This window comes from Macaca fascicularis, chromosome 4 (genome assembly GCF_037993035.2).
Source record: "Macaca fascicularis isolate 582-1 chromosome 4, T2T-MFA8v1.1".
Lineage (NCBI taxonomy): Eukaryota > Metazoa > Chordata > Mammalia > Primates > Cercopithecidae > Macaca > Macaca fascicularis.
Genome location: NC_088378.1, coordinates 130,690,339 through 130,715,470, shown reverse-complemented (window position 1 = coordinate 130,715,470; position 25,132 = coordinate 130,690,339).

Sequence of the window (25,132 nt, the reverse complement as noted above, 5' to 3'; positions counted from 1 at the left end):
ATGCAATGAGCAGTCTGGGTTTATAAAGAACAAATTATGCCAGACAACACTTGATTGTGCCTTTAAGGGAACTAGGAAATTAAGAGATGCGAAGGATGGAAGGGATGCAATATATCTTAATTTTAATACAGCAATTGATACACCATCTTGTGGAATTGTCCCTGCAAAATTAATTCAAACTGGCTTGGTGAGGAGAACTGTCCCTGGGGTTGAAAACCAGGGGAAAGATAAACAAACAAATAATGATTAAAGGAGAAACCAAAACCCATAGCCCTAAGGTAGGGAAAGGAAGGAGGGTGACTTAAGAGAGGGGAAGGAAGATTTTGAAATGTGCAGAGGTGTGGAATACGCCTAGGTGTTTGGGGAGCTGGAGAGGGGATGGCCCAGAGAAGGAGATTGACCAGGAGCCTGCCAGACAGTGGGATTCACCAGTGGCTCTATGCCAGGTGGGTCACATCACCAACCCAAAGAGACTGGGAAACTGAAGGCTGCACCCTGAAGAAACCTACAACCTGAATGGAGGAAACCTACTAAAGGCAAGTACAGTCGACTTCAGGGGCAGAGTCAGGTGCTAGGTTTTGCTTTTTACAAATGTATATGACATTTGAAGTGAAGTAGCCCATTCTTTGGAATCCTAGAATCCTGACTTGGGCTTAGAATGTTAGAGTTGACAGGGGCCTTAGTGAAGGCCTCTCTGTGCAGACGAGCAGACTCAGAGTCACAGAAAGAGAAGTATGTCTGGGGAGTTTGTCAGAAATGCAGATTCATGGACTCAGAACTCAGCGGTTCTGATTGTTGTGGACTTTGGATAAGGCCGAGGAACCATCATTTGTAACAGATCAGTTAAAGATAACTTTGGTATGTGGATCACACTGAGAAACACTGGCCCACGATCACACCCTGGTCCTGTGCTTTTATTCTCTTTGTTTTTCTTTCTTCTTTCTTTCCTTACTTCCAAAATGTTTTTCTCATGTGTCTACTATATGGAAGGCAATGTTCTAGGTTCCAGAGATGAAGAGATAAAAAGTGACTTTCATCTTTGAGAAGTGGACAGTGAGGCTACCCAGTGAAATAATTTATAGAAGCATGAGGAGCTGAAGTCATGTTTAACTACTCTATGAAAGCACCATCAGCAAAATTCAGACAGCGAGAAACTACAGGGCAAACACCAGGCTTCCTCAGTAAATACACTACAAAGGGCAAAAATAAGAGGAAGGGAAGATCTATACATTAAAGGGGACTTAAGGGACATATCAATCAATTGTCATGTAAGACCTTACCTGGATCCTGATTTAAACAAATGCTGTTTAAAAGAACTATTATGAGGCAATCAGAAAAATGTGAACATTTGTGGATATTTGATTATTTTAACTAATTACAAGGTATGTTGAGATGGTATTGCGGTTATTTTTTTAAACTTCCTTATCTACTAGATATAGAAACTAAAATTTTTATGGATAAAACAATTTGATGTTTACAATTGGCTTTAAACTAGCTGTGTGTGTGTGTGTGTGTGTGTGTGTGTGTGTGTGTGTGTGTGTGTGTGTGTCTAGGGTCAGCAGAGGGGTGTCTAGATCAAGCAAGATTGTAAGATTGTCTATGAGTTATTGATTGTTGAAGCCAATTATGGGTAGTTCATTATACTATGAGGAGTTCATTACTATTCTATTTTGTATATGTTTGAAATTTTTCTAATAGAAAGAAAGAGAGAAAGAAGAAAGGATGCAGAGAGGGAGAGAGAGAGAGAGAAGGGAGGTAGGGAATCCAGGCGGCAAGTGGTGAATGGAATCGTAGATTGATGACCACACAGGATGAACCAGGGAGAGTCCCCACTCTGGCAAGAGGGTTCAGTTCAGAAAAGGAATCAGCATTAACCAGGCCAAGATGTGAGGTGGAGGTATGGGGGAGGCCCGTGTAGATGTAGAAAGAATGTGCTGGCCGTGGCTATGGAAACCGCAAAAGAACAGCAAGGACCTGACCCCCAGCACTGGGTGGGCTGGGCTCAGGAGCTCGGGGGATTCTGGTAGGTGAGGGAAGTAACCAAAGGATTTCAGACAAAAGAGACATAGAAAGACACATGTTTGGTTAGCTCACCTGGGCTTCTCTGTGGAGATTGGAGCTGGATAGGGAGACCAGTGGAGGGAAAACAAGTTATGCCAAGGGGGTGTGAACAGAAGGGGACACTGGAGACATTTAGGAAGTAGACTCTACAGGATGTAGTGTTTGGGGGGTCTCCTGTGCTTTTTGTTGGATGTCTAAAGGGATGGTAATATCATCTCTCAGCCAAGGCAGGGAACACAGGTAAAGGACCTGGTGGGGTAAAAGGTGACAGATTCATGTGGACACCTCGGATTTGTGGGAAAGCCAGGGAGAGATGTTTCACATGCCTTTGGATGTATAGCATTGCAGCTCAGAGGAGAGATCTAAATCAGGGGATGTAAACATGGCCTTGAGAAGAGGGAGAAGAGGAAAGGAGGGCCTGAGTCAGCGTCTTGGAGCAACACTGATATCTCAGCTGATGGTAGTGGGAGCCTGCACCTGGTCCCAGTCTCCCAATCCATTCTCTGCCAGCTCCTCTCTTACAACTTTTGCACTTGAGTTTTGGGGTCCGCTAGTCTCTGGAGTCTCCTGGGTCAGGCCGACTGGTAGCAGCTGCTTTCTCTTGGTTCCCTCACTGACCATTCCTGCCAAGTAATTCTTGTACCTGCCTGTGAACCAACACTTGCTCAGGAAGCTGAAGGATGCCTCCATCACCAAAGCCCTTTTTCATCATGGTCAACCCAGCTCTACTTGCCTGTGTATTGTTTCTCTGTCGCTTGCTTCAGTTGGGCAGAATGGGGTGGTGGCAACACACAACACCTCTAGAGGCCACTGGACCTGGGGTTAAGTCCCAGCTCAGCCATCAGGGAGTGTGTAGACTCAGTCGTGTTATTTTACCTCTCGATGTCTGTTTCCTCATCTGCAAAAGAAAAGGAATGAATGAGATTTGTACTAGCCTCTTAAATGCCATAATGCACAAATAGCACTTCACTGTATGCTATATAAATGTCATTTTTGTTATTCTCCTTGTTCTTACAGACCTGCCTGTCTGGACAGTTGAGCAGCCCCTGCTCACCCCTATGGCTCCTGCAGACAGCATTGGTTCCTCTTTTCCTGGGTGACAAGCACCCGCCTGGCCCTCCCCTTGGATACTAACGTTCTCCTAGCTCTTGACTCTCTCCCTGGCTTCTCACCAGCTGGGCTTCCCTGCCTAATTCTGAATGTTGGTGTCTCTGTAGCTCCTTGCCCTGAACCAACAATCTTCTGAGAACTGCAGCCCAGTGGGCATCTCCAGTTATATCATATTCTTTTCAAAAAATTAACTGTACACATCTGTTTGTGATACTAATTCTTCTAACGTTTAACTACTAAAGTGATGGAGAAACAAATAAACGGTGCCCCCACCCCAGATGAACATAGCTGTCATTCCAACTGGGGATTGAGGTGGCCCAGGGGACAGGGCTGCTTGGTAAGGCCTGTCTGTGGCAAGTGAAGCCACACCTACTGTTCTCTTTGCACAAACAAGACAAGAAAACTCATTTGTGCTCATGGGAGCCAGCCCCCTCCTCCATGATACCCCAGACATTATCCAGACGGCCAGTTTCCAGAGCATTTATTAAACAACCATTTACAGAGAGCCCACCATGAGGCAGCCACTGAGTGCTGAAATTGAATTTATTTTCTGTGTTAAGTCTCAGAAAAGATTGGAAAGCCTTGTCCGTGAGGCCTCGAGGTAGAATTGCTATGCCTTTACAGAATGAAATGTGTGCTGTTTTGTGTACTGCTATTTATTGTTCCTCTTGCTTCCTTGGAGGGAAAAATAAGATCTCAGTCCTATGGGGTGCCGCCAAGCAAGGCAGCTGCAAGGGTTTGGAGATCAGCTTGAAGGGGCAAGAGGTACCTCTTTTTTCTGAGGCCATCTTAATTCACTGCTGTGGCTCATTTAAAGTGGTATTTTAGGGGAAAGGAGAGAGGGTGTTTACTGTTGTTTTTAAAGATAAACTTAAAATAAGGGATTGATTGGAAGACTTTTCCTTCTGTAGCAGAATCTACGTATCAGTCCCTCGTATGTTCCCTTCCTTTTGCCAACAGAACCCGGATTTCAGCTCTGGCCTCTCATCTAGCAGGAGTTTCCCAGGCCCCCCAGCAGCTGTCTATGGGGCCAAGTTCTTGCCCAGGGTATTTAAGGAGAAATTATGTCGTCAACTTCTGGGTCTTACCCCTCTAACGTTTCAGTGTTGACGCCTCTATATCACCCAGACACAGTGCCAGGAAACTGCAGGGACTATAGAGACAAGGGCAATGATCTAGAGAAGCAGTCTGGGACCCTGATAACCTCACGAGCTGGGCCACTGGCCCACCATGAACCAGCTGCCTCTCTCTGGATGGCCACATAAGAGAAAAGTTAACCCACTGAATTTTGAATGTTTCTTTGTTAGAGCAGCTTAGCCTCTACCCTAACTAATACATTCTTTACTACAGTACAGTTGTTAAAGTCCTAAATTATTTGAGTGTCTTTGTTACAAATTATCAGACTCCCCCTTCCTTTCACCCCCAAACTCACCACTCTTTAAGTCCCCTCTCCTCTGGGCAGCACACCCAAGAATCCTGTGACAGCTACTTGCAAAGTTTTTGCTCTTTTACATCCTGGCTGCTAGAGAAGCTTTATTTCCCTGCAACACCTTAAAATGTACACAGTAAAACAGTAAATGGCTTACTACTGAAAACACAGCTTACCCTTGAGAAGTTCCATTTTTTCGTGCCTTGATCTCTCTATGTCGAAGAGTATGTTTGGGTTAGAGAAAGTCATGTCAGAGCAGCGAAGTGGCTTCTGTTTAAATCAGAATGTTTTCAGGAGTGGCATGTCAACCTGGAGGATCTTGGGATCCACTCTTGCCCTTCCTGGCCCCACCTGCAGCTGTTCTGGTTAAACCTTCAGGGGTGTGAAAGGATTGTTACTTGATAAGAAGCAGCCCACCAAGATGAGAGGTGGGGGATTGCATAAAGACGTATTTCCTTTCATGTTAAAAGAGAGAAAATAAAAGAGCAAGGGAAATCACAGTAATATAATTTTTTAAAATCCTTGTCAGGCAGCACTTCAGGCAGGAGAAAGGTGTTGAGAAATCAAGTAAACAATGACAGCACGCCAGGACTCCCAAAAGACTAGGTGCTGCTTGTGGAAGCCGCTTGAGAAAGAGAAAGGACATACTCAGGATAAAAATTAAATAAAAACTGGATCACAGTGGTGAGAAGAAAGGAAATTCCACCTCTGATCCCCATCTCACAAATGCATAAACTGCTTTATTGTTTTGCTGAGAAGCTCACAAAATGCATAAACCACTTTACTGAAACAAAGACTAATACCTCTGATGGCTGTCACCTCTGCCAGCCCTGCTCAGAGGGGTGAGAACCTTCCGTCTGCCCTTGGCCATCCAGACCCTCAACCAGTTTGGGTCAAGATAGCCTGCACAGTCCTGGTCTCCCAACTGGCCAGCCAGTGGAGTCTGGAAGCAACTTTGCAGCCGTGACATCTAATGCATCTGGGTGAGTCTCACATACACCCATGTTCACTGAGCAGCAGCTTCCCCCATGACCCTCATCAGTCTGGCAAGTAGAAAAACAATGGATTTGGGCACGGGTTCAAATCCCAGCTCTGCTACTTCCCAGCTGAATGATCTTGGACAAATTATTTAATGGTTCTCTCTCTGTTTTCTCCCCTGTCAATTCACAGGGCTATGTTAAGGATTAAAAAATGGTAGATATTAAATACTTCCCCCTCTCTGTGAAATTTCTTTCCTTCTTTTGTGGTCTTTGAGTTCATAAGGCATCTGCCCTGCCCTGAGGCCTGGGTCCTTTACCCCCCTGACTCCGTGGTCCCGATAGCTCACTTTACTCCTGTCCCAGATATCCCTTCAAAACTTGGTCCCTGTACCCACCCCAGACCTCTGTGAAGGCTGCCTTCCCTCTTCCCCCACAGACATCTCTGTTATGATCAGCCAGGGACACAGGCCATCAGCCCCATCCCATCTCCACAAAGGCTGTGATGCCACCCTTGCCTCACTGAGGCCCAGAGGGGCTTCTGCTGAGCAGGGTGAGCTGAGGAAGGTGCCCAGACCTCCCCACTACATGTCAGGGTCCCAGACCTGTAGTCAGCTTCCAATTCTGCCTTTGCTGCTCTCAGCCGTGAGGCCCTGAAGCCCATCCTTGCTTTGGACTGCTCCTTATGTGAGATCAATGCACATGCTCAGTGTTTGAGCCAGCTTGACGGAGGGGCTGAGATCCCCACTCCTAGAAGAGCTGCATTTGAAGTTCCCGTCACTTCAGCGAGACACGAGTTTCTCTTATGCTGCACTGTGACTCTTGGTTTTCTTTCAGTGGGGCTCACTCTGGGGTTCCTTCTCGGTTTCTGGTGGCCCTTGCTCCCCTCCTCAGCCTCTGCTATTGCATGACTCATTGTGCCCACCGCCCACCTCCTTCTCCATGATGTCCCCCATTGAGGCCAGAACCATCGTGGCTCATCAGAGCGATGACAATGGTCTTAAAGCGGAATCAGGAGACAACGAGTGCTTCTTCCACTCTGGATGAGACTGAGGACTCATTCCCATTTGAATGAGGTGTCACTCAGATGAAACACCATCCCTCCCTTAGTGGGGAAGCCTGCAGTGGAGAGGGGGACACTCAAGGACCTCCTGCTAATTGCTGCTGTCAGGTATTTCCAGGAGGAACAAGAGCAGGCTTCAAGGGGCAGGGTGGAGCTAACCCCTGGCCTGTCTGCACAAGTGTCCCAGCTCTCCACGTCCTGGCCACTTTCTCCCACTGAGATGCGCTTCATGCTAAAACCTTTCTCAAGTCCGTCAGTCAGTAATGAGTGAGCACCTACTATGTGCCAGGCACTGTGCCCTTTGCTCCCTTCAGAAGCCCCACAGGTGTCCACAGACCTCGGTGAAAACCTGCCAACCAGGTGATGATTACAATCTTCTTGCTGTCACTGGTTCCATGCAGAACTCAAATAATTTGCATTCCCAGGGTATTCCAAACGCAGTACAAAACGGCTGATCTTGGCCAACATTTTGAGGGCTTCTAGAAGACCAAATTGAGACCTGGGAGCTGAAGCAACAGTGCCACGATCCCAGCCCTGGGCTCTTCACTCATTCTGTCTCTGCCTGACATGCTGGCACAAGCTGAAAGGTGCTCCATGTCTCTCCAATTCTGTGTCGCACAGGATGTCCCAACATCCCATCTGGTTCCTACCTGACTGTTCAGGATCTGGGAGGCAAGTCACTTTGCAGGAAGTCAAGGCTGTGAGTAAGGATGTGGAGGGAAAGGCTGAGGTGCCAGCTGGGAGCTAAGACCAGACCTTTGCCTGGTAGAGTGACTATCTGGGGCAATGCAGGCTCCAATGTCAGTCTAATTACAGGCCTGTCATTATTCATTAGTCCCGTGGAGCGGCTGGTAGGGTGGAAATGAAAGAAGCGTGAAAGGAAGCTGGGAAAGCGGGAATGAGCTCAGCCAGGAGGGCCCTGGGGAGAGCAGGGGTGCTGGCCACGCTGACCCAGGCACCCCACACCTCTCATTCCCCACCTCTTTCCATGACCTCCACTGCCCCTCAGCACCCAGAGAGTAGCCAGGCAAAATCTTGGTGCACAAGTCCTCTGTCCCTCCCCAACCTTGTGCTCCTGGGTCCTGAGGTCTGTTTCCCCACCCCCCTCTAACTAGGGCAGTTCATTCCTTCACAAATACTCCTTCAATCCCTACTACCTGCTTGCCATTCTTCTAGGCCCTGGGAGGTAATGGCGAAGGGGTCTGATTTTAAGTGGGGAAAGTCTGAGGAAGTGACATTTGAGCAGGGCCCTAATGTTCAGGAGGGGGGACTAGAACAACAGAAGTGCAGGTGCAAAGGGCGTGGGGCAGGCTGCGATGCACTTAATCTGTGAAGGGAAGCCCAGGGATGGGGCAGAATGAGCTAGGAAAGAATGGGAGGGAAGCAGGTCAGATCACACACAGTTGGCAGAAGGTGAGGTACAAGGGTAAGAACAGGGAGACGGACCACAAGCCGGTGCAACAGTCCAGGTGTGTGACAGTTTTGACTTAGACTGGGATGGTGAGGAGTGGTCTTTCTTAGAGTTTATATTTCAGATACTCTGAACTCAGCTCTCACCAGCTCCCTTAGCTATGGCTCCCCACCCCTAAAGCGATGCTGGACCCATCATTTCACACGCCCTCATTCCAAATATCTTCCTCATGTGGCTGAGGCTCACACACATGCAACCAGCCACCATCGTCAAGGCTGCCAGGCCATCCTCGGGACGGGGGTCCAACCCTGCAGTGAGGCTGTCTGCCCCTCCTTACCACTTCTTTACATATTTAACTCAAATGACGCTTACAGAAAGCAACCCGAAACTGTGTCAGCACGGGGCTACCGTTATAGAAGAAGACATCGCAGTTTACCTGGGACAATGAAGAGTAGGAGGTGAACTCTGTGGCACTGAACTAGACGGTTGTATTAAACAGATCATACCACTTTTTTCCAATTATTTAGACTTTTTAAGCAGTGAGCAGGAACTGGATGGTGGCAGAACTCCTGAGGTGCCCACGGGCAGCCTCGCTTCTGGTTGTAGAGGAACTAGGAAGCCCAACTGGAGGACTCAGATCCTTTGTGTGTGTGCCGGGCCCCCCAGCCAGACGCCAGGCTCCTGGGCTCCCACCACACCCTTCATCTCTGCGTCCTCAGCACCTGCCATAGGCAATGTTCTCACAGTGCCTGCCAAACCAGTGGAGGAATAAATGGACAGATGACATGAGCGCTGCCTTGCGCCCCCACCCCAGAACAGTGCCAGGAACACAGGATAAAGTGAATTGAGGATGGTCCCACTCTTTCAACGCTCTCCTCTCTGCTTCCAAAGGTGAGAGCCAACCAACCAATCAGGGAGGGGAAGGAGGCTCAGGTGTCAGGGCCTGAGAAGATGTCACTATTACCCCTTTAAGGCAACAGACTACCATGCTTTAATAGGTCCATTGTGGGGAGGCAAGCTTTGCTGGGCCAGGCATAGTTTGGGCACTTTTCAAATCATAGGGTGACTGCCCGCCTGGCTTGAGCACAGATCTGGCCCTCCTGCAGGACCCCCAGCCCTTGGGCAAGGAGACTGGTGGGAAGCAGGCCTGTGGGGGCTTCTCTGTTCCAATAACAATGCAACAGTAACTACTAATATCCAACTGGCCCTCCTGGGCCTAAGACACTGTCATATACATTCTTTCTTTTGCCTCTCATTGCACCCTGGAGGGAGACAGACAGTGTGGATTGCCCCCAAGGTCCTGCAAGAAGTAAGAGCCAAGACCAGGTTTGAGCTCTGGTTTTCTGAATCCACATTCTCAGCCCCCTTTCCCACACCACACAGCTCCCCAGTAACAGTGTGGAGTTCAGAGCAGCAGGAACCATCAGTGATCATTGACTGTGGGCTCATCATTGCACAGTGGGGGCCCAGGAGGGAATGGGGCCTCCTGCACCTGGACCCACCCTTCACACACCAGGCTACCTATGCCTATTTTCCCAGGGGTTTTTGGTCTCTTGAGATTCTGTCCTGCTATCACCATTTTACTTTCTAGACTATTTCCTCTTCACCTCTAAGACAGCTGAGGCAGTTTACAGCTGTTTACTAGCAGTCAGGTAGAGGAGGAACTTAAGTGGAATATAAACTATTGAATTAAATTATCCTCTTCAAGTGCCACCCGGTACTCGCTCTACCTGAGAATTTCAATCAATGCTGGTAACTTCCTTCTCTTTAATGGAATGCACCAGACAAGTTTTTTTGCCTGCCATTTGAGCTGGGCTGCTGCTGTGGCAGACGCTGTTATAGGGGACAGAGATGTTCGTGTAGACACGCATGACAATGCATCACCTGAAAGCATAGCTTTCTTGAGCTCCCAGCAGTGCCATTAGCAGGTTGGGAAATTGTTTCACTCTTCGAGCCTGGGTGTTAGACAGAGGCATCCACAGGAGGGTCAGTGAGGCCCTCCAGGAGATGGGGGGTGGAGTTCTGTCCTTCAGGACACCTTTTAGAGACTCAGGGAAACAGTGGTATGGGAGAGGAAGGGTAGCAGGGGAGGAAGACGGATTCCCTCCTAGCACCAAAAAATATGGGTAAAGCTCATAGCCATACAAACAACACCCACTAATTACAAGTCAAAGGGATGGAATGTTGTGCCCTCTGTATTTATAAAACAGAATGTCCCTGGGCTGGGAGTTCCTGGGTTCAAGTCCTGGTTCCAACATGTATTAGCCATGCTGTTGGAAGCAGGCCTCTTCTCTGCGGCTCCATTTCCCTTTTCTGTAAAATAGCTTCCCTGCCTACATTATGGGGAATGCAAAAGCATTGACATCTTCCAAGTGCTGTACAATTGTGAGTTCCAACATATTGGGCGGTGGGAGGGGCCCTTTGAGAGATATCCCTCCGGACCCCCACAGACCTCTTAAGTGGCCTCTGGGCCAGGTGAAGAGGGGCCAAGGCCATTTGCATCTTGGAAGGAGGGCTCGGCTGGGACGGCCATCCTGGAAGTGACCTCTGGGAGGCAGCAGAGGAGGTGCTATGGAGCCGCCACAACTGAAGTTCCCAGCCGGGGATCCTCAGGGGACAGGGAAGGGGAAGGAAGCACTGAGACTGAGTGACTGGCACTGTTTCATAGATAGGGAAGTCAATGTGGGAGTTCCATAGGGCCTGCTGGGCCCATGGTTGGGGGTCACCACCACCAAGCTGTGTCCTGATGCCATTCCTTCCCCAGGGCTTGGGCCTCTTCCTTTCTGCCCTGACCCTGGAAACATGATCCTTCCAAGTTCACTCCTCAGCAAAATTTTCCATCCTCAGAACGGGTTTTCCAGACAGGACGAAATATGCTTTTAAGACTCTCTTCTCAAGGGCAATAGAAACTTCCTTACTTACGGCACAAGGAAAAACGAGGCAAAAATAATTACTGAGCGCCTAGTATGTGTCAGCATTGTGCCTGCCGGTTTATGCACACTAATCTCATTTACACCACATAGTAACTGGCTGAAGTGGGTTAGCCCATTTTACAGATGAGGAAACTGAGGCATGGGGAGTTAAATGACTTTGACAGGATCACACAGGTGGGTAAGTGATAACGCTGGGACTCAAACCTAGAGTTCTCTGACTCCAATGTGCATGTTCTTTCTACCATGTTAACTACATAAACATGACAGAATGGTCAAGGAGGCAGAGTAGACTCCACAAAGACAAAATGACAAAATATTTGCCATTTCTTCATGCTAGAAACATTTGAATTGCTAAGAAACAGCAACGATACAGAAGAGTTACAGGACCCAGACTTGGAGATCTTCTTACCAGTTTCCACCTCCATTTTGGATCTCTCTATAATCAGCTTCCTGTGGCCAGTCTCTTCTTCATTGAGAATCCTTTTGTTTTTGTTTTTGTGCTGTTACCTTTGTTGAGAGTTCTTACAGAGCTCTTCCCAAGATGGTTCTCTGCTTATCTTTCACATTCTGGTCTATGCTGACTCCCTTAACTCTTGGCAAGCGCCTGCTCCTCCAGGTTTTTTTCACTAGCAAAATTATTTTCCCTTCTTCATTCAAAACATGATGCTAGAGCTCCAATCTTGAGCTGGATGCTAGACAAGGACCTTGGGACAACAGTGATTACCACTTAGCAAGCACTTGCTACTGGACAGGATTCATATATGCTGAATGTTAGCATGCAGTATCTCATTTAATTGTCTGGACATCCTTAGGGTAGGTGTTAGTATCTCTGTTTGATGGATCGGGTAGCTAAGGCCCAAAGTCACTGAGTAAGCTGCCCAACATCACAGACAGTCAGTTCTCAACATCAGCTCTGTGTGGCCCAGAACCTCTGGCATTAACCCCACCCACAGGGGATGGTCAGGAAGATAACCCGCTTCCCCATCCTCTCTACTATGGATCTTGATTCTTACTATAAGTTAATATAGATTCTCAATATAATTTAATATACCAAATAGATGACAGTGGGACTCTGCTGGGATAGAAGAGAAACATGTGATACGTCTGCTAGGATCTGTAGTCCATTTGAAGAGACTAACACATGAAGTGCATTCCATGACCTCCCTTGGGTCCTGGGACATTCTTGTGTGTTCCTTCCCACCTCCCTAACATTCCCTTTGATCTCCTGCTCAAGCTGCCCTGTTAATGCTGGTGTTCTACAGGGCTCCATCTTCAACCTATCTCTCTTCTCACACCACATCAGGGCTTAGAGATTTGAATAACCACGAGGAGTGTGCAGAAATTCACCCAGCAGGCTGAGCATTAAACAATAGCTGCTTGCACAGCAACCAAACAAAACCTTTGCCTGGCTACGGGCCTTGAACCATACCCAGCCTGACAAAGCTTCCAAACAAAACAGAACATTTTGGCAACCCAAGCCATGCTCAGAGCTGCAGGGTTGTTGCTCTTATTTCTATTTTCCCGGGACAATTTCATCTATCTCAAGTATTTATCTATTATCTACTTCCTCCATGATGATAACATCTGCATCTGCTGTCTTCAGCCCAGGTCTCTCTCCTGGCTTCCGACTCTGTGCATGTGACGGTCTGCTGACATCTCCAGCTGCCTCTAGACCCAACTTGGCCAAACTTGAATGCACCATCCCCCATTTCTCTCCATCCTCCTACCTGTGTTTATCTCCCCCCTTTCCCTTTCCCATCCCAGTTTCTCACTTTCTTGCTCGCTCTGTCTCTCTCTCCAGCCCTCCAGTACCTGCCCTAGTTCAGGCTGTTGCCCTAGTCCCCTTGAATATTGCTGTAGCCTCCTACCTAGGTCCCACCGCCCCCCATCCATCCTTCTCACTGCAGCCTGAGTCACTGACCAAAAATAAAAATCTAAGGCTACCTCCAGCTTAAAATTCATAGCCTGTGGGAAAAGACACAAACGCCTTAGCTCGGTATCCAAGCCCTCCCCAGCCGGGCAGCACATACATCTAGAGCCACCCCTGGTTCTCACTTCACTCTCTGGGCACAACCAATTGTGTGCACTTGTCCTACATACACCACAGAGCACCACGCTCTAGCATCTCTAGGCCCACTGCTGCCTCTGCCTGGAGAACCTTCCTTTCCCACCCACCCACACTCTGCCTTTGCCGAGCCACTGCTATGTATTTTGAAATTCTACATCGGTGCCACCGCCTCTGAGAAGCCTTCTCTGACATCCCCCAAGTCTGGACCAGGCACCCCTCCTTTTGAGGGGGGCGGTGCACAGTATCTGGTACCATGGCACAAGATTTCAACATTGCTTGTTTACTTGTCTGTGAACCACAAGGCAACCGCCCCTGGCAGGCACTGGAGTTGCCTACCCAACACCTAGGACCTTTTCCTGATTTTATTCAGGCAAGAAATTGCTCAGTCTTGAGGATGGTTTGTTTTTTTTTTTAACTTTTAAAAATTTTATTTTTTATTGATACATAATAGTTGTGCATACATTGAGGATACATGTGATAATTTAACACATTTGAATAACTTGTAAAGATCAAATCATTATACTCGGGATATATATTGCCTTAAATATTTGTCTTTTCTTCACGCTAGAAACATTTGAATTGCTATCTTCTAGCTCCTTTGAAATATACAATAGATAATTAGTAGTTAACCTTTACTGGGAGCCAAGTACTGTGCTAAGCACCTTATGTACATTAAACATTTAATCCTTACATCAACCTGTGAAGTCTCATTATCACCATTTTACAAATGAGAAAACTGAGAAACAAAAGGTTAAGCTCCTTGCCCAGGGTTATATAACTCAAAAGTGATGAAGCCATGATTTGAACTGTGGCCCTCAGGCTCCAGAGCCTGGGCTCTTAGTGGACATGATAGACGCACTGCTTTTCCCATGAACAGCACATCACAATTGGCCCAAGGCAGCCAGTTATGGCATCCCATTCTGGTTTGCCTGTGACTGGTCTAGAAACAGGCATGGGATCCAGATACGGTCACTGGGTTATAATGAGAAGGCAGCAAGGCACTTCTAGGAAAGGTGTTCTTCCCCTATGAAAAAAAAAAAAAAAAAAAAGGAGCAAAGTGAAGGTCCCTGTTCTGTCTTTGAGCATTAGGATATTAGGATGTTGTTGGGGGCCGTGATGGCCATCTTGCCATCTGAGGAGAGTTATCACTGATGCACCAAGAATGGTTCTTGATGGCACTGCTGAGCTGTGGAACCTACAGCCTCTAAGGACCACAGCCCTGGACTTCTTTCTTATTTTAGATGAGATAATGAATATCTGCATTGTTTTGTCAGAGGTGTTTAAACTGGAGCAACTCCATCTTGAATAGGGGCTGGATAAAATAAGGCTGAGATCTACTGGGTGGCGTTCCCAGACAGGCATTGTAAGTCACAGGATGAGATGGGAGGTCAGCACAGATACAAGTAACAAAGACCTTGCTGATAAAACAGGTTGTAGGAAAGAAGCCGGCTAAAACCCACCAAAAGCAAGATGGCAATGAGAGTGACCTTAGGTCATCCTCACTGCTACCACTCCTACCAGCGCCATGACAGGTTACAAATGCCAAGGCAACGTCAGGAAGTTACCCTATATGGTCTAAAAAGGGGATGCATCAATAATCCACCCCTTGGTAGCATGTAATCAAGAAATAACCATAAAAATGGGCCACCAACAGTCCTCAGGACTGTTCTGCCTGTGGAGTAGCCATTCTTTATTCCTTTACTTTCTTAATAAACTAGCTTTCACTTTACTCTAGATTTGCCTCGAATTCTTTATTGCACAAGATCCAAGAACCCCCTCTTGGGGTCTGGATTGGGACCCCTTTCTGGTAAGAGTTTAGGCCACTACTGGCTGAGTATTGCTACTTGCAGCCAAACCCATACACCCATCCAATGCCTAGAACAGGGCCTGGCACATTGTAGGCCCTTCATAAAGAGCTGTCTAATGAAGGAAATGGAAAACCATGTGAGCATATGTGGCAAAACAGGATAAACTCAAAGCACTACATGAATATGAAGAAAGATTCATTTTCTTGAGCCTCAGTTTCCTCATTGAGGGGGCTAGGCTCAGTGGGTTCACTTAGGCTCCCACTTTCTCTATTTTGAGTACAAGAAAAGATGAAGTTTCAGGTGTGCAGGACGGACAATAAACATTATGGGAGAAGAGACCCAGGGAATCCCTCACAACTGCTCACTGCTCATCCTTGGCAAGCTGAGGGAGCCTGTCAAAGGGCATCACTTTCTGTGGGAAGGCTCAAAGAAACACACCTAAATAGAAGAGAGTATGATAAGGGACTCGCCCAGGGGCCAGCCTCTGAAACAAAGAACTGCAAAGACCTCTGCTCTCTTGGCCTTTGATTTAACTCAATACAATCTGGAAACATCTGAATGACTCTCTTTGTTCACTGTAGAGTCCTGAGGGCTGCCCAGAGGCCTCCCTGTTTATCCACCACAGGAAGCTGGCAGTAACTCAGCAGGTGCAAAGCACACACCTTGCTCTACCTGTCAGATCAGCCACTAAGATAAGGCCACAGGGGTCACTCATGAGTCCAGGGGCATTGGCATGGGATCTAAGGCACCTGATGCAGCAGGCCAGCTGTTGGCCAAGTAACAAGGACCCTGAGTCCTACTCTGAGGCTTCCCTGGCTCCCTTTTGCTGTCCCTAGTCATCCTTTGTGGGACACTTTAGGAAATTATACATTAGTTCAATGTTCACTTCAATATATCAACTAAAAATCTGTGTTCTGCACTCAGAAACATCTTAGTCAATTGCATGTGAGTATGAACTGAAGTCTTTCTCAGGGCTATTTGCTAACTAAATCTTATCTCCCCTAAGATGCCTTTGATGTGTTCATCTTGCAAGCTTTGTACCAGTTTTTAACCATTGTTTTGCACCACTTATCTCTTATATTACTTAACGTTTTACCTATTTTCTAGTTCCCAACTAGACTATAAATACCTAAAAGACAGAGCCCACATCTTCTATCCATACTTAGGATTCAATTATTCATTAATTCACTCATTTATTCAACAAACATCTACTAAGAGGTGGGCTTTGTGGTAGGTCTAAGCTTTCAAAAATGAGTAAGACATAGCCCCTACTTTCAAGATCTGAAAGTCTATTTAGGGGAGACAGACTGTAGAAACAGATAGTTAGGTCCCCTCCTCATCTTCATCCTGGGGTTCATGTTCTGAGTGTCACAACCCTGCTCAACTAGCCTTTATTTGAGCTACTCTGAGTAACTATGTTTCTTGCAATCAAGAGAAACCAATTACGGCATCCTCTAGGGTAAGAAATGCCTAAACTGACTCTTAAAGGATCAGTATAAGGGAAATGAGGGCATGGGGAGGATATTCCTGGCAGAGGGCACAGCACGAGCAACAGCATGAAGGCCAAGAACAGCTTGTTATGGGCAATGCCAAACACATGTGCATTCATTTCTATTTTTGATCCTTCATTGTGGAATGAAAGGCTTTGTCCACAGTAAAGCAATCCCAAACACCAAAAGACTGATAAAGGAGGTATTTTGGGACTTGCGTAGGGAGGAAAGTCCCTTCCCTGAGCCTGCAAAAATCACACTGTGTACGCAGCTGTCTCCAAACGCCAATGCTTAAAACCAATCCTGCTGATTCACAGCAGCTTCTTTGGTGGCCAAAGATACACGAGAGAGAAGGAGCAGCCCAACTGCAATGGCCAAAGTACTGGGAATGAGAGAAATGTCTCAAAAGAGAGAATGGCGAGGTTGAAAGGGACACTAAGAGATTACTTCATCCAGCTGAGTCCTGAAGGCCTCACACCAAGATGAGAGAAATGTAGAACCAGAATCCAGCCTCCCATCCCTGGAAAATCCCATGGAAGGTATTTCCTTCTATGCAGAGAAATACCATTTCCCCTGCAATTTGGTACTTACACATAAGAGGAATACAGACTCCCAAAGCTTAGGAGAATGGGGAATATTATTACGATACAAGGCTGTGTTCAGTCTACCCTTTAGCTTCCCAGAAAAGGCTGGCTCCAGCATACACAGCCAATGACACATGCTCTAAAAAAATCCAGAGCATCTAAACAAGGCAATGTTATCCCCCTTCCTCTGCCAGGGCTCCACTGGGCTCCAACTAGTCCTTCATCTCTCAAGATCCATTTCCAGGAGCCCACATCTTGATAAATGACTGGTAAGAGTCATTTAATCCCACAGAAATTAAGTGACCTACTGTGTGTAAGGCATTGTCATTGGAGAAGTGTGAAAAGCTCAGATTTTCTTACTTGGGACCTATCCCAATCTCCCAACGCCAAGGGATCAGATGTGGTTAGCAAGGACACCCTTGACCCATAAGGACATTCACTCCAAGCTCTGGCTTCCATCCAGCTCAGGGGATTGTCTTTCCATGACCTAAAGTGGCATCCTGCTTGCCTCTCATCTATCAGGAGCCACAGACCTGCTTTGCTTTCTAAAAAACGGGTGCCCCTGTGCTTACCTTCAACTTTAAAGATGGCTACTTAAGGGCAAAACATACTCAAATGCAAGTTCAGTGAGGGCAGTGGCTTTATCTTGTTCATTATTGAACCCCCAGAATCTAGAACAGTGTCTGGCACATTGTTATGGTTCAATAAATGTCGAATGAGTGAAAGCATTTGTTGGATGCCTTCACCACTAGACTGTAGCCTTGTTGTTTACCACTATATCCTCTGTTTAGAACAGCATCCAGCATGTTGTAGGAACTCAACAAGTATTTCTTAAATGAATAAGTATCAGGTTACTGATTTTTTTGACAAGTAATTTTTCTTACAATGTATTCAGTATTTATTCAACTAATTATTGAGTTTCTTCCTCATGTCAAGCCCTGGGCCAGGCCTGGAGATCCAAAGATGCCCAAGATAGAGTCCCTGCCTCTAGATAGTCACAGTCTAGTGGAACAGATAAATATGAAAACAAATAAAGTAGAGGCCAGGCGCAGTGGCTCACACCTGTAATCACAGCACTTTGGGAGGCCAAGGCAGGAGGATCACTTGAGCCCACAAGTTCGAGACCAGCCTGGGAAGTATAGCAAGACCTTGTCTTTACAATAAAATAAAATAAATTAGTTAGATGTGGTGGCACATGCCTATAGCCCCAGCTACTCAGTTCGCCTGAACCCAGGATATTGAGGCCACAGTAAACCATATTCACACCACTGCGCTCCAGCCTGGTTGACAGAACAAGACTGTCTCAAAAAACAAAAAGTAACAAAGTAGAAGCCCTTGAATCTGGCAGGACTTAAACTCACAGTTTGTCAGAAAATCGAAAATATCAAAGTGGAGAATCATAAAAATTCCTACCATGCTAGACAACTTCCACTTGCCCCCGATCCACTCTTCTCCACTCTGTCTGCTTTCTACACTGGGGGTTTCAACTCTATGGACTGCATCAACGGACTCCTGTTCCTTCTTCCTTCCTGTTGCGTTTGTATAATAAAAGACACTGGTAGAAGCTTGCAGGAAGAAAGAAGGGAGAGGTCAGGCCATTTAATTCCCTGTTTCCTCCCTGCAGCACCTTGGCACACTGGCTGCCTCCCTCATCCCGAAGCTCAGCTGCTGTCAGGAGCCCTTCTGCATTCCCCCAACTTGAGGTCCTATCCTATAGTTTTCCTAATTTCTACCCACAGTTTTATAAGCAATCCTTTTATTTTATTAAACCCTCTTCAAAGTATCTAATTTGAGCATGTAATTTTTTCCCTGCTGTGATTCTACTAACATACACCCCTTAAACATTTTTTCAACTTAAAAAATACACACACACACACACACACACACACACACACACACACACACGTACTAATTCACCTGTTCCTTAAAAGGCCAAGATCTTTTCTTTAGTTGTGGGTCTGCGAGTTGAATTTCCATGTCCTCTTTCATTCATAAACAACATCCATAACGTGTAGACTATGAGTTGTCTATTTCTTTTTCTTTAAATTGGAGTGAGAGTTTAAGGACTCTTGCTAATGCAATTCAAGTGCAGAAAACCTTGAGATTTTTACAGGTTGTTTTCTAATCTTTTACAGTTGTTTCACCCACACCTAATTTTCCAGCAGTTTGTTTTCATGACTCACATTTAGGGAGCCTTTTCTCCCTTTTAAAATCTCAACATTGATTTATTCATTCATTTCTTGATCAACATCCATTCATCAACTCCTACTCTGTCTCAGGCCGTGGGCTGGAACATGAGGCACAAAGGCGGGGCCACTATGGTGGTCTCTGTCTTTGAGTTCAGTCTTGAGGAGATACACACATGACCACATGATAGCATCTCATGAAAATGAGCTTTCTCAAACCCCTTCATGCATCAGCTTTTCCATGTGCCTTCCTGAAGCATTCAACTTTTAAGTTGTATAAAAACAACTCTCACTCTTTTTCCCCTGTATTTCATTGGTCTGTGCCGCACTCAGTTAGACTGTGCAACTACTATAACAGGTGGAATGAGGCTAGGCAGGTTTGGGAGCTCATGGTATGTGTCTAACTCAATGGGTGACAGCAGAAGTGATAGCTAGAAGCCGGTCAACCATAAAGGTTCACTGGGCCTCAGACATTGATTAGCATGCATCAGAGGGTGAGCAGAGAGCTTGCCTTAAGCCAGAAGTTTGGGCTTTAAGCAGATGCTATGGTATATGTGTGTGTCCCTACAAATTCATATGTTGAAATCCTAACTCCTTTAAGTGATGGTACTAGGATGTGGGGCTTTTGGAAGTGATTAGGTTATGGGGCCAGAACGCTCATGAATGGTATTCATGATCTTATAAAAGAGGCTCAAGAGAAACCCCCTCACCCCTTCTCTCTGTGAGAACACAGCAGGAAGGCACCATCTATGAGCCAGAAAGTAGGTCCTCACCAGACACTGAATCTGCTGGCACCTTGATCTTGGACTTCCCAGCCTCTAGATTGTGAGAAATAAATCTCTATTGCTTGTAAGCCACCCAATCTATGGTATTTTGTTACAGCAGCCTAAATGGAATAATAGCAGCAGAGGTTACTTAAGAGAAATACACTACACTTAATGTACAGAGATATGAGAGAGAGGTATGCTAGGATGCATCACATACAAGTGCTAAAATGTATGGATGGCCATTGTTTTGGACTGAGCTCCTGCACATTGTTTTGGACTGACCAAATCACAATGGAGCCACTCATGCTAGGTACCACATAATCTAACATACCTTTAAAATGGGCTGGTAGTAAGAAAAAGAAGAAAGAGAGAGAGAGAAAGAGAAAGAGAGAGAGAAAAAGGAAAGGAAAGGAAACGAAACAAAATGAAAGGAAAGGAAAAAAGAGGAGAGAGAAAGAAAAAGAAAGAAAGAAAAAAGAAAGAAAGAAAAAAAAAGAAAGAAAGAGAAAGAAAGAAAGAAAGAAAGAGAAAGAAAGAAAGAAAGAAAGAAAGAAAGAAAGAAAGAAAGAAAGAAAGAAAGAAAGAAAGAAAAGAAAAGAAAAGAAAAGAAAGTAAGAGAGAGGGGAAGGAAGGAAGGAAAGATGGAAGGAAGGAAGGAAGGAAGGAAGGAAGGAAGGAAGGAAGGAAGGAAGGAAGGAAGGAAGGAAGGTAGGTTGATTTACAGCAACCAGGCGGTCTACTTGAGAAGGCATGATAAAGAAGTCCTCTCTGTGAACCCCACAACGTTGAAAAAGTCTGCTTTTTGTTCCTTGGTTTTGGTTTCTTCAGCATTTTCTGCCTGTAAAGCCAACTCCCTCTACTCAGGTCATCAGAGCTGATGTATGTTTTCTAGAAGGGATGCTGCCTGATTCATGAATTGCTAATACAAGCCAATCACACCTTTAAACTCAATGTGTTGAAATTGTATCTTTTGACAAAAGGTAAGTTTCAAGACATAGAGAGGAAGGCTTCTCAAAAAAGATGACCTGAGAGTTGGTCTTAAAATACCAGCAGGAGTTTGGCAGAGAACGAAGAGATTCCAAGCTTAGTAACAAGCATATATAAAGGTAGTGACAAAAGGCATGTAGATAATGTGTACACCTATGACTTAAGTGCATGTGGGCACATGAGTCCTAGGACACACATCCAAAGACAAAATGTTCACAGTGGCCCAGTTTGAACAGAAAAAAAAACAACTAGAAGCTACGGTGGGAGAATGTCTTTTTAAATGAGGTACAATTACATACTGGAATACTATACAGTAGTGAAAATGAATGAATTATAGCTACATACAATATCATGGATGAATCTTCAGAATATGAAATTGATTAAGATAGCAGAATTTATACAGCACGACTGCACTTCTAAAAAGTTCAAAAAGTTCTAAAAAGTTCAAAAAAACTGAATGGATTTTGTTGTTGTGGGTTTAATAAAAAATGGTAAACAGCAAAAAGGCCAGTGTGGCTGGAGCAGAGAGAAAGGCAGTGAGAGTGGTAGGATATGGCATCAGAAACATGGTGAGGCAGGCACATGGTGAGGCACCCACTGGCCATCATAGGCCTTGGGGTTTCCCCTGAGCGGAGTGGGGAGCCGTTATAGGCTTTTGAGCAGAGGAGTGACCTGATTCAACTAATGTTTGCAAAGTCTGTATGTATGTCTAAATTGTGTCCACCTATGAAACAAATATATTGCCTACATGATAAAACATGTGTAACAAATTAGACATATCACACACTAATACACCAAGCCATAAACCATTCTTAGAGTGAAGTTCTTTGTTAATGACGGTGGATATACATTCACATTTCATATAGCTTTACTGATAGTTTTGAAATGTAGAAGCTGGCTCTACCACTGCTGTTGTAGTTTCCTCACACTGCTGACCAAGAGTTTGTCATGGGAGTAAGAAAATGCCAGTTCAGCTATATCTCACCATCCACTTGGGCTTGACTTACAGATATTATTTTGTTGTAGGGATATCTTTAAGCAGTTTGTTCTTTTGTGGGGGTTAGTTTAGGTGACACTTGATAAGGTAATCTGCAGATCTTCATCAGGGCACCCATATAACAGCAATGCACATGACTGGAAGCAAAGCCACAGGCGCCCTTCCTCTCCCCGATCTTCCACCCCTGTCTGCATCTCTGAGGATTCTATGGGATAGAAGGTGAAGTCTTCGGACTGGCTGGTTCCTATGGTACCTACAGGCCTGTGAACATCAGGTCTGGAAGAGAAAGGCATGTGCAGACAATGCTTGGTCAGAGGGATAGGTAGAGAATCCTCCTAAAAGGATGGTTTAGAGCTGCCATTCAATACAGAGGTCACTAGTCACATGTGCTATTATTGAACTCTGGAAGTGGCTAGTGCAAATTAAGATGAGCTTTAAATGTAAAAGACACCTGCATTTCAAAGATCTTGTTAAAAAAAAAAAAAAGCAAAATATCTCATTAATTTTTTTAAAAGTGTATTTTTTAGAGTGCATGTTAAAATAATATTTTTATAATATTGGGGTGAGTTTAATAAATTATTAACATTAATTTTACCTGCTTTGTTTTTTCCCTTTTTTCCCTATTATTTGCTTAATGTGACTACTAGACAGTTTTTTATTGCATACATGGCTCATGTTTGTCGCTCACATTATATTTCCATTGAATAGCACTGGTCTAGACAGAAAACCAGTTCCCTAAGTTACAGAAAAGTCCAGATTTATCAACATTATCAGTACCTTTTGTTCCAATTGGTCTTGCCCATCATGTTCCCAATAACGGCCCCATTAGGTGAAGAAGCCTGTGGTGAATGCCTTTAGGGCACATTGTGAAGGTGGTACCCTGTGATTCAGGTAGGCGATGACTGATGAACCAGGGCTCTGCCATGTACTTGCCAGGTGACCTCAGAAACATCACCGGCACATGGCTTTCCTTCCTTGTCTGTAAAAATATGAAGGGAATTCATCATATAATACCCCATCTTTCTGGCTCTGGGTGCCTCCTTCCAGAAGTATTTGCACTTTTAAAAGGGAGTCTCTAGAAGGCAATGCTCAACCCAAATTAAGAAATGCCAATGGCAAAACTTCAGGCCCCAGTGGAGGAGGAGTTTTGGAGTAGAGAGATCCTCCTGGGTCCCTGCAAATCACAGCTCAGATTCTATGTGAAACTGATAAACATATAGGAACTCACAGGACAGACTGGCCCTGTGAGAAGTAGTAGGCTGGGATGGAGATTCCAGATGGGTCTTCATTTGTACCACCAAGCATATGCTGTCGATTTAAGCTGCATGGTCAGGCTATTATTTCATGAGCACATCCTCCTCTGGCACATACACACACACTTCCATAAGTGCAAACATCCACATGCACACACAATGAGACAGCAGAAGGTGCTTAAGAAAGCAGCCTCCCAGTCCAAGAGAGGAAAGCATCCCTCACTTAGAGAGACAGAAGCATAGGAAGAGGTCTCCAGGAGCCTCAGGAAGCAGGTGGCATGCTGCCAGGTCATGCATAGGAGCCTGATCCAAGGCCAGTGAGACAGAGCAGCAGAGGCTGCAGGGCATCCAGAGACAAACAAATAATGAGCTGGCAGCTCCCAGAGAAGTGGCGAAGCTAATTGCATACCTGACAATGGTAAGCGGTTAGGCAAAATGGAGAGTTCCAGCAGAGGAAAATCTAGTTATCACAGATGGCCTGGCTCTGGAAAGTGAGGGGAAAGGGCACTTAAGAAAGGAGAGATTCTTCCCCAAAAATGGCAGCTGTGAGATGGAGAAGGGAGGGGTGCCCACATTTATGCATTCACTTCATTCGATGCCATGTGAACAAACAGGTCATTTACGTGCTTTGAACACAGAGAGATAAACTAAAATGGAGTTCCTCTTAAACCACCCTTATCCATCCAAGCTTTATCCAACTCCAAATTCTACCTCCTCCAGGAAGCCTTCCTTTCCCAGAAACTGCAGTCATAAATGGTCTTGCTATGAATTTCCAAAGTAATTTAAAGCAAATAGTCAGGGCCAGATCTAGGGGGAGAAATCAACTCAACACCTCACACACAAAAAGTCAACTTAATTTAAAACTGTTTATTTTTTGTTAAGAAAACATTCACTTCATTTTTAAATTAAAAACAGTAAGCATCTAATTGTATGAAATTAGTACTAGATAGAATATATTAAAGGGTGGGAGAAAGAGAAAAAGCAATGAGATGGGAGGAAAAGGAAGAGAGTAACAAAATAAGTTAAGTGGAAAAGGCAGCAGTAGATGAGGGAGAGAGAAAGAGACAGGAAGAGAGAAATAATTATATGAATGAAGAGCTAAAGAAAGAAAGGCTGGAAGGACCTGTTGTACACTCAGAATGTCACTTTTAAAAAGAATGCGTATTCTGCTATGGACTTTGTCTAAAAATGTTCATTAGGTCAAGTTGGTTACTAGAGTTGTTTAGGTCTTCTATAACCTTATTGATTTTGTATCTAGTTGTATCAATCACTGAGAGAGGCATGTCGGAGTCTCCAACTATGATGTGTTTTCTATTTCATCCTCCAGTTCTGTCAATTTTTGCTTTACTTATTTTCAGGTTTTATGGTAGGATTCATACATGTTTAGAACTGTAATGTCTTTTGGTGAACTGACCCTTTTGCTCTTCTGTAGTGTTCTTCTTATCCCTGGTAACTTTCCACGTTATGAAGTCTATCTTTTCTGATATTAATCTAACCACTTCAGCTATGTTTTTAAATTACAGTAAACTACACATGAAATTTACCATCTTAGTCATTTTTCAGTGTTCAATGGTGTTTAGTGGTGTTAAGGATATTCACATAGTTGCGCAACCCATCTCCAGAATGTTTTTATCTCGCAAAACTGAAACTCTGTACTCATTAAGCAACATTTCACCCATTTTCTCCTCCCCACAGCCCCGTCAACCATTCTACTTTCTTCTTCTATAAATTTGACCATTCTAGACACTGTATACAAATGGAATTATACTGCATTTGTCTTTTTTGACTGGCTGATTTCACTTAGCATAATTTCCTCAAGAGTCATCCATGTTGTAGCATGTGTCAGAATTCCCCTCCCTTTTAAGGCTGAATAATATTCCACTGTGTGGCTAGGCCATATTTCATGTATCCATCCAGCTGTCTATGCACATTTGGGTTGCTTCTACCTCTTGGCTATTGTACATAATGTTGTGAACATGAGTGTACAAATATCTCTTGGGAAAACTGG